At 42.8% G+C, this 13964-nt stretch overlaps 1 long non-coding RNA gene across 1 annotated transcript in view; it reads left to right on the top strand.

Annotated features, from left to right (window-relative positions):
* The window catches only part of LOC122767132, a 160438-nt gene extending 147189 nt beyond the window's left edge, over positions 1 to 13249 (top strand). The window contains exon 5 of the long non-coding RNA XR_006360173.1: positions 13095 to 13249. This is a non-coding gene — a long non-coding RNA (uncharacterized LOC122767132). The remainder of the gene's footprint in view (positions 1 to 13094) is intronic.
* Positions 13250 to 13964: the final 715 nt, after the last annotated feature.

Below are 13964 nucleotides of genomic sequence, written 5' to 3'. Positions count from 1 at the left end.
TGTCGGCACTGAAGACAGTCTTTTGGGAGATCTCCAGAAGAATAATCATCTCTAGAGAAAAGCCTTACACAAAGAGACCACTGTCACTGCCGCACAGTGTTGCTCAAACAATACATATCCCGCACAAAGCCACCCCAAGCCTTTTAATGTCTTTCCTCAGACGACTGTGTTATGAAAAATACAGCCGTGTTGTACACTGCAGGAATCTACTCTTCACAAATCAGGCAATTTCAGTCAGAGTGCAGGCTGAAGTTTTTACTTTCCTGCAAACTCGAAAACTTATTTTAGCAAATAAACAACTTATCAGGGAGGTGGCGAGGTAGTCGAAAGCATCAAACCTCATTTTCTTTAGAGTGAAGTCAGCGATTGAAGAGAATTCATGCAGCAGCTTGCTTTTCACAGGAGAATTTGTCTCACTGGAATGATGGGTCAAGGATCTGAGCTCACATCTTTTTCGATAAGTAAAAGCCCCGCATTTCAAGACTCATCAAACGTAAAAGTACTGGTTCTGTAGAAAAATGACCCTTGTGACTGATAGTATTATGTACCTTTATACTGCTGTGTGGGGACCACATGGCAGAGTAGTGGCAAGCAAAAAAAGACCCAGGTTCATGACCCGGTCCACCTAAGGGTCATGAATCACATGAAGTGTGTGCACCCTGTTTTTTTGTCAGGGTTTCCTTCTACGGTACAAATTGGACACTCTAAATTGACCTTGGGTGTGAGAGTGTGTGTTGACATCCTGCGATGGACTGGCGACCTTTCCAGGCTGTACTTTGCCTTTCGCTGTATGTCAGCTGGGATTGGCTCCAGTGGCCTTGCGACCCTCATGTGGAGGATAAAGCGGTAGACATTGAATACTGTTGTGCAGTTTGGCCAACTTAAATGTCAGATACCTCCAAAGACTCGAGACTTTGATTCCTCAAGATTAATCTGAGGAGACATGAGGTAATTAATTGAGGGAAATGCATCAAACCAAAGTTTGGCTAAATAAACTTTGATCCACATTTTCTTTCACTTTTAATGTGGAGAACCTTTTATAAATTACTTTGCAATGCTGCTGTTTAAATCAGACCTGAAAATAAAAGGTTTTAATGAAAACTGAAGGAAACTAAATCCCTGGCATACAACAGGACATCACGCATTCCTCTGGTATGTTAATTTGTACATGTTATGAAAGACATTATTACCATTTCATTTCAGTGATATCTCAAATGATGTGTTTGCTATCATTAACCTCACCTAGTGTCTTACTTCTCTTGAAGAGTTGTTAAGTTTAAAGTTGAAATAAAGACCTTAAGGTCGACAAGGGCAAATGATGATTCGGAAATCCAGCGTAACCGCCGTCTGTCCACTTAGACACAGAATGGAATTGATTCAGACAAAAGTGAAAACTTGCTTTCTTTCACAGTTTTGATCTGTCCCACAAGACAAAGCTGCGGGACAAACACAAATCGACCGGATCGATGACGATTGAGTCAATTCCCGTCTTTTACATTTCCAGAACACATTATTTCCCTAATGCACATCGGCAGGTGTAGAGAGTATCGACGGGATATCTTATAATGTGTAAATTGTCCCAGAGCTTCTTTTGTAAACGACAGTGTAGCGGGTATTATTTTGTGAGTGAGAAATTATTACCAAATATTCCCTTGCTTTTATCTTATAGAAGATGGAAGCGGATTGATGATTATTATTTTCATGTTTTAAAACGGACGATACAAAGATACAGAGTAAAACATGCAGTGAAATGAGCAGGGTAAATAATAAAGATAGAAATATACTATAAAATCATAAAAAAGTAAAGTTATATATGAGCTGTGACTGTTCAAACTTATCTTTTAGGCCTAACTGTGGGTAATTTTTTCTTTTAATGTTGTCACAGGGTAAAATTGCATTGTCCAGAGTGGAAGTATTTCATGTACAATTTAAGGGATTTCCATTATTATATTGGGAACTTCAGCTGTCAAATAAAAATAGTGGGTTCAAACATTAACATTTCACTGCCTTTGTCCTGGAATGGAAGTGTAATTAAGATTAACAGTAAAGTAAAAGTACCTCAAAATTTCGAATTGATATACGAGAATTTGGGACGTTTCTATTCCACTTCTGTGAAAAACGGTAAACCACTGTGGCTTCTATCTTTTATAGGCTCCTTCTCTTTCAAACAAGTCATTTCCGACACATCTAGAGCTTATTATTAGAAGAGCAGTAGCAAAATCTTTTCTGTCCTTGTCCTTTGAAGACGACAGTCTTGGCTTGGATTACAATCTACTTCTCCTTAATGCCAACGTCTCAGCGACAGCATCAGACGCTGCCTGTCATGGGCGGTTCATAAAATAATGGTGAGGCCTCATGCAGCGCAGGTATGTACTCTCATCCGTCTGAGAAAGAATATGCAGCCTTTTCTTTAGTTAAAACAAAATGACAAACCTGGACATCTGCACAGTCCCCCAAAAAAATCTCGTTATTATATTTGCTTGGCTTCTTACTTTTTTTCTCCTTTGTGTATCATGCTGTGTGTAATCGAATTAAAGTAAGTACGCTCCACAAACATGTGAGAGGAAATTGTATTTTCTCCCTGATAATTACACCGATATGATGAATGAGGTGTGAATATGCCCACAAACAGCAACCATAAAGGAGTTCAAAAACAGCACGCCATCTACGATAGTATGCGTAATAATCTATTTCATGTTGGAAGCTCTAAAAATATCTCATCCTATGTAGATGAACATACATCGCGTGTGCTTTGCCAATTTACATAATTTTTATATTGCATGCAAACTGACATCTCCACAGATATAATGGACAAATGCTCTGAGCCAACCTGCAGGATCTGCAGTGAGTCATTATACCGCCGTATGTGATGACCTACTTCACATTAGAAGACTATCTGGCTGTTGTGTGGCGGGCCAATTTACTCCATCACGGTGACGGAAGAAAAGACAGTGAAGGGAAGCCAAAGGATGAGCAAGTGTAAGGCGTGTCATGTTATCGACAGGCCTTGTTCTTCAAAAGCAGTCAAAAATGTTTCAGTTGCACCCACACACCTCTGTGAACCTCCTACACACACACGCACACTCCACAGCCTGAAGCTCAATCTCCAACTGTGGTCAAAGAAGCAGTTGGTTATCAATATGCAGGAGTTTTTTTTTTTTTTTTGTTTAATCTGAAGTGAGACGGCGTCTTCACAGCAAAAACTTGTTTCTAAAGTCAATCGCAATGCTAATTGGCCTAAGCCCCACCCCTTCAGAGACTGTTGCTGCACCTGTCAAGGTTTTCTTTCTCATTCTCTGTCACAAGTAGCCCCTCCTCCACCAATATAGGAAAAGAAAAGAGGTAATCTGTGAAAAGACGCGATTTGTTGCGGCGCTGGATCAGTTTTTACGCCATGTCCGGTGTGAGCATCAGAGAGACCGGTGATGCAATTTTTCCCCTCCGTCCTCATAATTTATTAGTTTCTTCGCATCGTGCTTGATGTGCATGGGTGGGTGCATCATAATTCGCATTTACACGTCATCGGACATGACATGGGGGGAGGGGGCTACCGGTTTACTTCAGATAAGATGGCATTGTATGTAGTTCACCCGCTGCCTCCCATCTCTTCCTCTTGAAAACAATCATAGCAACCGCAGTACTGGCAATCGAGATGAAAATGCTTTTGGCCATCTTCCTCAAAGTGGAGTCTCGTGGGATGAGATGTTTCGAGGAAAAATGGGGCGTCGCAAAAGAATTGCAGCTCATAACTTTATGCAAAACACCCTCCAACGAAAACACCTGCAAGTAGCAATTGGCGGCATTTTCGAAATGGCACCTTTAATTTGCAAAAAAACTGTAATAATGAAACACAACTACTCGCTTCATATTTTCTGTTTTTCATTCTCTGAAAGGTTTAGATACAGTTGTGTGTGTGTGATTGCCCGGTGGATCAGCTGCTATCAACAATTATGCCACATTCAGTTTGACATTCAGCTGACCACATCTACCTGCCTAAATGCGTTGAGTTGCTGCCATATGGCTGGCTGAGCAGATATGTGTTACAGATACAGGGGCTACAGTGTGACCTGCTGACGCTTGGTTTTGGAGCTAACCCAATTCATGTTCGCTAAACGGTAATTAGGCAGACGCTGTTCATCCGCACAGATAATTCATCTCACCTATTTTTTTTTAAAAAGAGTGCGCTCCATCGTAAATGTTGAGAGGTGAAAACGTTAAGGAGATATTGCCTGCAGGTCAACGTGACCATGAATTGCCTCCTCTCCGTCTTAAGGGTTGATCCATGCCCTTGTCAGAATGATCACACGTCACAAGTAACAACTTAATGCCCGACCCTAATCCGCATGTTTTGCAGTCAAAGGAGAGCTAACATTTGTATTCCTCGTCCTCACTGCGCCGCACTCACTCCTAAGCCCTGTTGACAACGCAGCAAAGTTTACAGCATAAAAGCTAAGTTTTTGTCTGTTCACCGTGAGAGAGCTGAGGGTGAGGAATATTGCCTGAGGATGTTTTTTTTATATCCCCACTGTCTCTGCTCTCTGCTCCCTTCTTTATCTCCTTTTCTTAATCATTCTATCTTAGTGTATCGCTCTCTTTTCTCTCCCACTTTGTCTCTTTGGGACTAACCTGACTCTTTTCTCTCTCTGCAGTTTTTTTCATCCCCCAACCCTAAATCTTTTAAGTTCCCTCCCTTTCTTACTCTGTCTCAATATATCTCCCTCCGTCCCCCCCTTCTGTCAGATCTCGTTTTCTGCACACCCCACACCCCAGCCCCCCTCACCTATCTTGGCAAGAGTGCAAGAGGGTCTCTGTGTGTTTTCTCAGCCTCCCTGCTCCCTGTCAAGCCAGCGGCATCCAGAGGAGGAGGCAGCACTGTCACAGTGGACAGACTCTCGGAAAGATGAGGCAGAGCAAGTGAAAGTTACAGAGAGTATAGGGAGGGGGCGGGGAGAGGAGGAGGAGGAGGAGGAAGGGAAAGAACATGACACGGAGGAGGTGTACAGATGACAAGTCCCTTCATTGGGGAGTTTGTGTGAAGTGAAGGAGCTGCACGAAGGGGGGAGAAAGAGGAAGGGGAAGGAGTGCGGGGGAAGCGAAAGTGGAGCTTGTTTTGAGGGGATGAGAGGCTCGGGGATGGAACTCCCCCCTCTTTTCCCTGCAGGTTGGTCTGATCTGCGAGCGTCTCGCATAATAGGTAGCCGACTGCACAGCACAGTGGGCAGATGTTACCCACATCCAGCTTGATGGCTGAATGCATAATCTGCTTGTTAATCTTACCAGTCAGTTAAAGGACACACGACTTTCTTCAACGTGGATTTATCAGGTTAGAGGAGAGAAGGGCAGCACTTACACAGAGCTGCGTGCATTCGCTTCGCAACGATTTGCATGGTTTAACGTACTTTATGAGTTAATGTGGGCGGTGTATATATCGTGCATGTGAAAGGCTAATGTTCTTAACTTAGCAAGCATACATGAACATTACCTGAATTATTGATTTGCGATCTCTGTCATTAGTTTAACATTAATGTTTAAGTCAATGTACACGTTATGAGTCATTTCCTGAATTAGATTTAAGCACATGTTGTACTCTGATGCTTTTTAACCATTCAGTAGTTTTTCCAGGTCTGTGCCTCATCTACGTTGACTCTGGCCTTCTACCTTAACCTTAACCAATCATAAGTGGAGGGGGGGGAAATAAAGACTCCCATAAATAAAGAACTTTCACTTCAAAGGAGAGATACATTTATTTTGAACAATTCCTGGTGGAAGGTTGTAAAGCTCGTTGATCAGTGCTCATGCCATTCCCTTTGATGAGCACACATGCATTTTCTAGTTGAGTAATCCCTGGCTGTGAAAACGGCTCTATAGAAGATTTGTGTGTGTCCCAAAAACACTGCATAGAATGATCAATGATTTTTTTTTTTTGCCCTCCACTGAGACTAACAAAAATAGTTTTACCAGCATCCTTTTGAAGAGGGAGTTTGACCTGGAGCAACACGACTGCTTCTCTGAGTGAAGTTACAAAGACCCACTGGCAGACCCCGAAACAGGACATTGTGAAAGGAGTATTGAGCAGCAACAAATGCTTCTTTTTTTCTTTACCTGTGCTCTATGTAAGAGAGGTAGAAAATCAATGCAGCATTGGAGCCACACAAAGTTCAAACTAACACAAGCATGCATGTTCTGCCCAGTATCTGTAGGAATGGCATTTCAGATCTGCATTGTTAATTAACAATGGTATAACCAAATGGTGGCTAATGGCACATTCAGCTCTAATGACACAGTTACATACAGTCCTATAAGAAGTATGAGAGGTCTAAAGCTAGTTGTGTCCTGGCACTGAAATGGTCTTCTTGTTTGAAGAGTCCTATCTAAAAAAGAAACTAAATTGAATTTGCACAGCTGTCCCTGTTGTTCTTGCACATGTCTGTATCATTAAATCAAGTCAACCGCAAAGTCGCACTAAACCTTTTTTCTGAAAATCCTGAATAAGATCTCGTCCGCCTCGAGAGGCCGCAGCGCACCTGAGCCACGGCACACAGCTGCTGAGCAGGGAAGCAAAAATATCCTTGTTTACAAAATGCTCACATCCTCCATGGAACCTGGAATTAACTGTAATTATTACTGATTATAACCGTGCATTTATGAGTCTGAGCACCGTATGAAAATCGAGTGCACTATTTGAACAAATTGGATAAGTGATCATATTAAGAATTGATTGATTGATTGATTGGTGTATTTTGGGTTATTTTCAGTAGAAAAAAGAACATTAATGCAAACACTTTTTCTTTTTCTCTCTCCATTCATGTTGGTTTTGTAGAAAGAAAATGGAATTGGTGTTGTTCTCATGTGTTTCCCCTAAACCTTAACACAGTAATTCATGTATGGGGGATTTCTATGTTCCTTTGGCATGGTTAATCAATATCAATATTGATTTTACTTTAAAAGTTAAATTCATGGTTTCCAAATATAATGGAGTTATTTTCACAATGGTGAAGAGATCCAGAAGTTGTTGTTTTAGATGTTTCCCACAGTAGTATCAGCAAATATAATGCATTTCAATGACTTGGAAACAATGTCATTAATGAACCGCAAATGTCCAAGCACTGAACCTTGTGGCACTCCACGGATAACCTTAAAAATAATTTATGCTAATTAACATTGTGTAATAAAATACAGGGTACCTCATATCTGCTACTTTGCTCAGACACTCATGCTTTAATGTGCACCGCACAGTTTGAAGAAATAACAGTTCATATAAAGGCAGGTACAGTATATCTCAAAGCACCTGCTGCTTTCACCTATAAGTGTTGCAGCAGCAATTATGTTGACGATGACGCTTCCCACTTGCTCACTTCTCCACCAACTCTCTGGAAATATAGCATCTCAGCAACCTACATATGCCAAGTTATGCAACATTAATACTTGGGCACTCATTGGCTAAAGCATTTAGCATTCTACTTTGCTCTGAACGGATGATCATTACTTTTTTCTCTTCCTGTTTGGTGGCGTTCTCTCTGTGCAGAATCGGGCAATAGTGACTGCCCTCTCAGTGCAATTCTTCAATGGCTCCCTGAAATGCTTCTTGTTTCTCTGTTGCCTCATTATAATCTTTTGTGTGTCCTCCATGAATGGCTGATGATGATTATGCAAATGTGCCATCGGAGAGCAGCATGGGTAATTATCACAGTAGAGAATGAGCCTTTTTCAAATGCTCTGACTGCTGAGGAGAGAACCGTGTGTGTGTGTATACCGTTTGGACAAGCCTTGGGGGCTTTATGTTCGTGCCCATGGTGAGACTTTCCAAACCTGTAGAGGATTTTGTGAGGTTTATGCACTGTGAATTGTTTGTCTTCCGTATAATTACTCCTCGCTGTGCAGTTGAATTGTGAATTCTGTGAAGTGTAAAGCTTTTGCTATAGAGTGATTTGTGTTTTACCGCAAAACCCATTTTTGATCCAGCTGTGTGGTCCAGGTTGAGTCTGATTTCTTTTTTCTTTAATTACGTGTATCCGCTGTAATTGACACGTGGTGTACCTTGGTTGTAATGAACATGGAGACAGGCACATGCAGTGTTCACTCAGGCACTAATGAGGGCAGCTAGGAGGTGCAGCAGCCCCTGGTGAACTGGTGTTGTCCTGGCAGCACACTGCATGTCTCTCCAAGTGTTAGAAGTCTGTATGCTGATTATTGGCTATATCCACAGATAAAGTGAGAGAGATGCAGACTGGGATTGCAACAAATAGAGTTAAGCAGGGGCCTCATTAGAGTGTGTGATGTTGCATTACTGATCTACTCTTGTGACGCATCTCTTTTGGTCCTGTGTGCTGTAGAGCTGCAATGTTTTACCTAGGATTTGCCTTTGAAATTGCTATAATGTATACCTTTAAATACTCTAAATGCTCCTTTGTGTTAAACTAAATGCCAGGGCTGTTCAGTGCTTTGTCGGAACAAAAAGAGAATATATCAGGAAAATGAAATGCTTGAGTGCTTTTACAAAATAGCTCCAGCTACTCGCTCATGGTCTCACTCACAGCAGTCTCATGCGGGCAGTGTGGCTGCTCTAATTATTTGTGTGTCTAAATGAAAAAAAAAACAAAAGCATGGAAGTACGTTAAAAGCTTGTGGTCCTGGGAGCAAATGGGAAAGGCACGGACTCCCACAGAGATGCCAGCTTTTAGAGTTTCAGTGCATGGTCTGAGTTGCCCCCTGGCAGGGGTGAAGGGCAGTAGACTGCCTGCAGGGGGTGAATTACATGGAACTCAGCCTGAGATGGGTTCTAAAGAATACAGATTTTTAGAGACACCAACAAGTATAGGATTTTCCTTCCTGTTTAGGATGCCTGCATCAAGCAGAAAATGGGGCAAAGAGCTGTAGAAGGCTTGGGCCGTGGTATGTCTCTCCGTCTTAAGGCCCTAGTATACTTCCACAAGTAGTCACCAAGGACAGTCGCCCGAGCCTCGACCTGGCGACCCATGAACCGGACTGCATGCGATACACACTTTGACGTGTGCGGCATGTGTGCGGAAGTAAACCAGGGCCTTTGGCATTGCTTTCTTTTGGCAGAGTAAGGTGACCTTTTTGAGGGAAACTCAGCAGCGGCTACAAACCGTTAGGTTTCACCACCACAGATGTTGAATTTTTCAACTGATCTACTTTCATTGTTTCAGAGAACAAAGACATGTCATCTCCAAACGATGCAAACAATAGGTAGGAACCTGAATCCTCTGGGGTAGATTTCTGAAGTCATCGAGGAGGGAAAAGAAAAACATAAATCATCACCCATAACAGTTGCTTTTTCCCTTTTAAAGAAATACAAGTCCTCTTGTCAGTAAGGTCAGCAAACGTACCACAATTCCTATAGCTGCCTGGGCTACTGCCAAATAAACCAAGTGAGCAGAAAGGCCAAGGCTATGATGTGTGTATCAGCAAGGATATGACAAAACCCATTCTTTTCTTTAGTATTCCTAATGTGATTAAGCCAGCCCAGCTAATGTAATAATCTTGCAACAATGCACAGTATAATGCTCAAATCAATGCCAATAAAACTGCTCCTGTCCCGCATGTTGGTCCGCCTAAAACACATATGCCATCAAATCAGTGTTGGCTCCTCCTCGCCTCCCTCCATCTCATCTCAAATGATTCTGGTGCAACAAATAAACAGCGCAAGGAAGTGAAACGGCGGAAGAGAAAGAGCAACACAGTGATTCACATGAAATATGAAACATTTCTCGATTGTCTCTGCTTGTGAGTCTCTTTCATGTGAAGCCAGAAATGTGAAGACAGCCTCTGTTTGTCTTTCTGTCCATCTCCATTTTCATCTTGCTCTCCTCCCATCGCTCTGCGGGACGTCGTCAGAAAAGCATGCATGAAACACAAGCAGCGGGACTGCATGAAGAACAGGCCTGTGTAGATCTCAGCAGGTCTAAGGGCCATTAAAACACACCATTGCGGGGCTTGCTCAGCTGTGCCTCTTATAAGGGGAAACGGCTGAAGAAGAAGGAGTTTGAGGAGGAGGAGCAGCCGATCGGAAGGAAGTGAAAAGACATTCTTAATTCAATTGAACTGTCTCTCCTTGTGCGTCACACTGTCGGAAAACTTTGACAAGGAAATGAGGGGTTGTGCTTTCTCTTTCTTACTCACACTTCCTCAGTTTCTTTTTTACCCCCATGTTGACTCATTTTCTTTTCTCTCCGAATCGCATTCAAACATTTTACTGTAAAAATGAATCAGCATCTCTGGGCACATTTTGTTGTGTGGTGATTCTTTTAGTTTTGCTGAAGAGCAGGTGGAAATGAAGTCGCTTCTCTGATTTGAATAATTGTGTTCATTACTCTCGTTAAACTTGCCTGTTTGTAAAAAAATTCTCTTCTTGATATTGTCAGTAAATACTAAAATCAGCTTTTCAAAGGGGCTCGACATAAGTTCCAAAACCGGTTGTTCCTGTGTGGCCTTAACTGAACTGCAGCCTCATCACAGTACCTGCACTCACTGGGGTTTGCGACAGCCATGAGCGAGCGTCCTGAACTCTGGCCAGATCGATGACAGGGACTGCAGACAAGATGCACACTGATTCAGTAACTAAACAACATCCTATTAGTCCTCGCTCGGTGTTGATCACTGTCCTGTTTTGGCCCAATGGGCTGAAACCGTGTTTTACTTTTTAAAAGTGTTCTGTTGGAGTCTGTGTTGCGCTGCGAGCCGGCCGCTTGTCGATATTTGCGGATTCCATTCCTATGCAAACTACAACTGGCTTGCTTCTGACTGCTTCCATAACGGTGGTCGGCCATACTGGAGCACACATAATCCATCCTTCAGATTTTTGCAGAAAACCCCACTCCACCATTCATATAAGTCAGTCTACAGGCCGTTGTAGGCAGGTTGCCGAAGGTGTTGTTTATGAACAGTTCATTCATTTCATCACAGGGTCTTTTCAGCACAATGCTAGAGTTCTGCCAAACTTCATGACCAGAGAAATGATCAGCTAATCCAATAGCAGCTCGGGACAAACTCACTATGAGACCTGGACAAAGAAGCGGGGCATATCACAATGCCATCTGGCCTGGAGGCATCAACACCTCTGGAGAGGTCGTTTGTCTGATGCACAGTGTCACCTCAGTACTGCAGGAACACATCACATGGCACTTCCTATCACAGTGGACACTTACAGGATTGTGTTTGTCGTACAGAGAGTTGCAGTGACGGCGCAGGGACACATGCCGAACATTCTCAGGATCAGAATCGACTCGTCCCGAGCAGACATGTGTGAATCGACATGTTTGGGGTCCCGAGTCTGTGTGAAGAAGAGGTGCATTAGTTTGTCGCGGTGATGTCGCACACATTGTTTGCAGGCAGGTCATTGACTGAGGTCTGTTCTATTTACCGCACCGTTGGAGGAATCAATGGGACATTTAGTTAATGAGGAATAACTGGAACTAATGTTGGTCTGCTTCAGCGGCCACACATGGGCTAGTTCCCCACTGTAACATCGCATTTGCGCTCATTATCATCCCGCATTAAGCCCGCTCGTGTTATCAATTAGCAACATTGTCCTTTTAATGTAGTTACAACACACTTTGCAGAGTCTGTTTTTTTCCAGCCAAAACAAAAGACACAGATTTAACTGAAATGTTTATGAAAATAATGTGATATTGTAAAATTATGAGATATATTATGAGATATCCAAAAGAGGTAAGCTTGAAAACAAGTGTAATCCTCATTAATTATGCGTGTGTGTATTATGCATTTGTCAGTCATTCATACAGTAATTTACATAAAAATGGAAAGGGGAACACTTAAAGCTTACATTTTTGTGTAGTCGACACTGAGAAGCAGGGATATAGTGGCTGAAACAGTGGCTGGCTAAATATTGGCCTTTCATCCAGCCTAACTCCACAAAATGGACCGCATTGTCTTGAGGAATTCGATTTTCTGCCATTCTGCGGGCACATTGTCTCCTTCTCTGGGGCCAGACTAGAGCGAGCGGGACCCTTATCAACAGCGCTCAGGGTGTGGAATTGAGGAATTGAGTTCCGCCTCGAATCAAGCCACGAGAAAGGAGAGCAGGAGTGAAGAGTAGACGAGACAGAGAGGGATCGGGGGGGTAGAAAGCGGACTGAGCAGGACAGGAGGAGTTGATTCGGGATAATTCTCCAGATGCTTGCACTCTCCCACTTAAGCCACACGCACTCCACATCACATGCACCTGTTCGGGCAAGTGTGCACTGTACACACATACAGTGTTATCGTACATGGGCACACACAGACACAGACATTTACCAGTGCACATGTTGATGGTGCTCCCACTGGGGAGGCTTTTATACGCTCTAATTTCCAGTGTTATCTTCTAGTGCTTGGAGCTGATGCCAAAATAGAGCTGTTTTTATTCTCCAGATAATGGCTGTTCTCTTCTGTATGAGTGTGTACCAAATGTGCTCTTGGCTGTGCGTGTTCATTTGTAAGGCATAACTACATTTTCACTTTCTCTATTTTCGTACATTGCTTTCAACTCGCTTGCAAGAGAAAAAATGCACGAGAAGAATTCAAAGTCATTAAACTGATTACTTTTGATTACGGCTGATGTTGAAATCAGGGCTCGATGTAGAATAACCTCTTCTGATGTGTACGATTTTTATAATACCTGCGCCTGTTATGATTCTTCTGACGGTTTAAGGGTCGCTCTTAAATTAAGTCGGTGAGCGAGGAGTGTTCCCGTCCAAACATGTGTTAAGCTGGTGTATGTATGGCAAAGATAATATACACAAACATGAATCATCATTTTTTAATAGCATCAACATCAAATATAAATCTGCACGGCTTTTATGTGTCATGCAGCTTCTTTGTTCAGGAAAAATGGCTGGTACAGGTGAACTTCCTCTTGTTATAGATTTCTGGGCTCCGCCCCTTCAGCATATGATAAACGAATTTACAAACTAACGGCCCGGCCGCAGACTTGCCTTTGGTGATGTTTGTCTTTTATAAGAACAAGCATTTGAGTGCCAAGTGGCTCAGAAATGCTATTGTTAGTGCAGTCTTTGGCTTTTTCAAAGGTGATTATGCACTGCTGCTCTCACACCTCCCCTATTATACTGCAGGCGAAAAGTGGAGACGATTTACCCGGAGGGAGTGGAAATCGTCGGCCAGCTCAGCTCAGCGCAGCATGGAGTGGGAAAATGATGACGATAACTTCCTGCCTGTGTGAGGAACATCGGCCGAACAGGCTACAGTCGCAACTGGCCTGTGCAGCGCGGGGGGGGTAAGTGGAGCACTGATGTCGCACTAAACAGCTGTGATTATAAGGGTGCTTTCCCTCTACTTGAGTCAGAAAAAACCTGTTTAATCCTGGCTTTAAATGGGTTTTTGACTGGCGAGAATGTGTTTAGGCAGCGTTCACTGCTGGGTCGAATGAACCTGGGTAAACTCATTTTCTTTTTTCTCATCGGTTTCAATTTTTGGCAGAATACTAAGATGTGATGGACGTTTTTAGCAAATCTTAATTTGTGCAACTTGGGTCAGTGCTCACTATTCTCCATTTCTGCATGATTATATATTTTATTGGCGCCTTCAAATTGTTCATTCACCGGACTGAAGTAAATTATACAAAATAGAGTAAAAAGGCTTAAGTGAAGCAGCACATTTGTCGCTGTCTGAGGTAGATTGCAGGTGTCATTTCACGATGCCTTGCTGTTTAAGGAGTTGGGTGAATGGCCCACAGTTTAAACAGGACACGCTAATTGAATCCAGCACTCTTCCTTCTTTATGCACCTCACACACCTTTTGTGTACTCGAGGAATCGGTGCTTAATTCCGTTTTCCCATGTGATCAAACTCAAAGCCGCGGGTGTCGTGACACGGGGCTGCTGTTTTATTTTTGTCCTCCTCAGACTGTTCAACGACTGAGAGAGAGAGAGAGTCTCTTAAAGGCAAAGCCATGAGCAGATCACACGATCACACAGAAACACCCAC

Source organism: Solea senegalensis, linkage group LG3 (genome assembly GCF_019176455.1).
Source record: "Solea senegalensis isolate Sse05_10M linkage group LG3, IFAPA_SoseM_1, whole genome shotgun sequence".
Lineage (NCBI taxonomy): Eukaryota > Metazoa > Chordata > Actinopteri > Pleuronectiformes > Soleidae > Solea > Solea senegalensis.
This window is presented reverse-complemented; position numbering and strand designations above follow the sequence as displayed.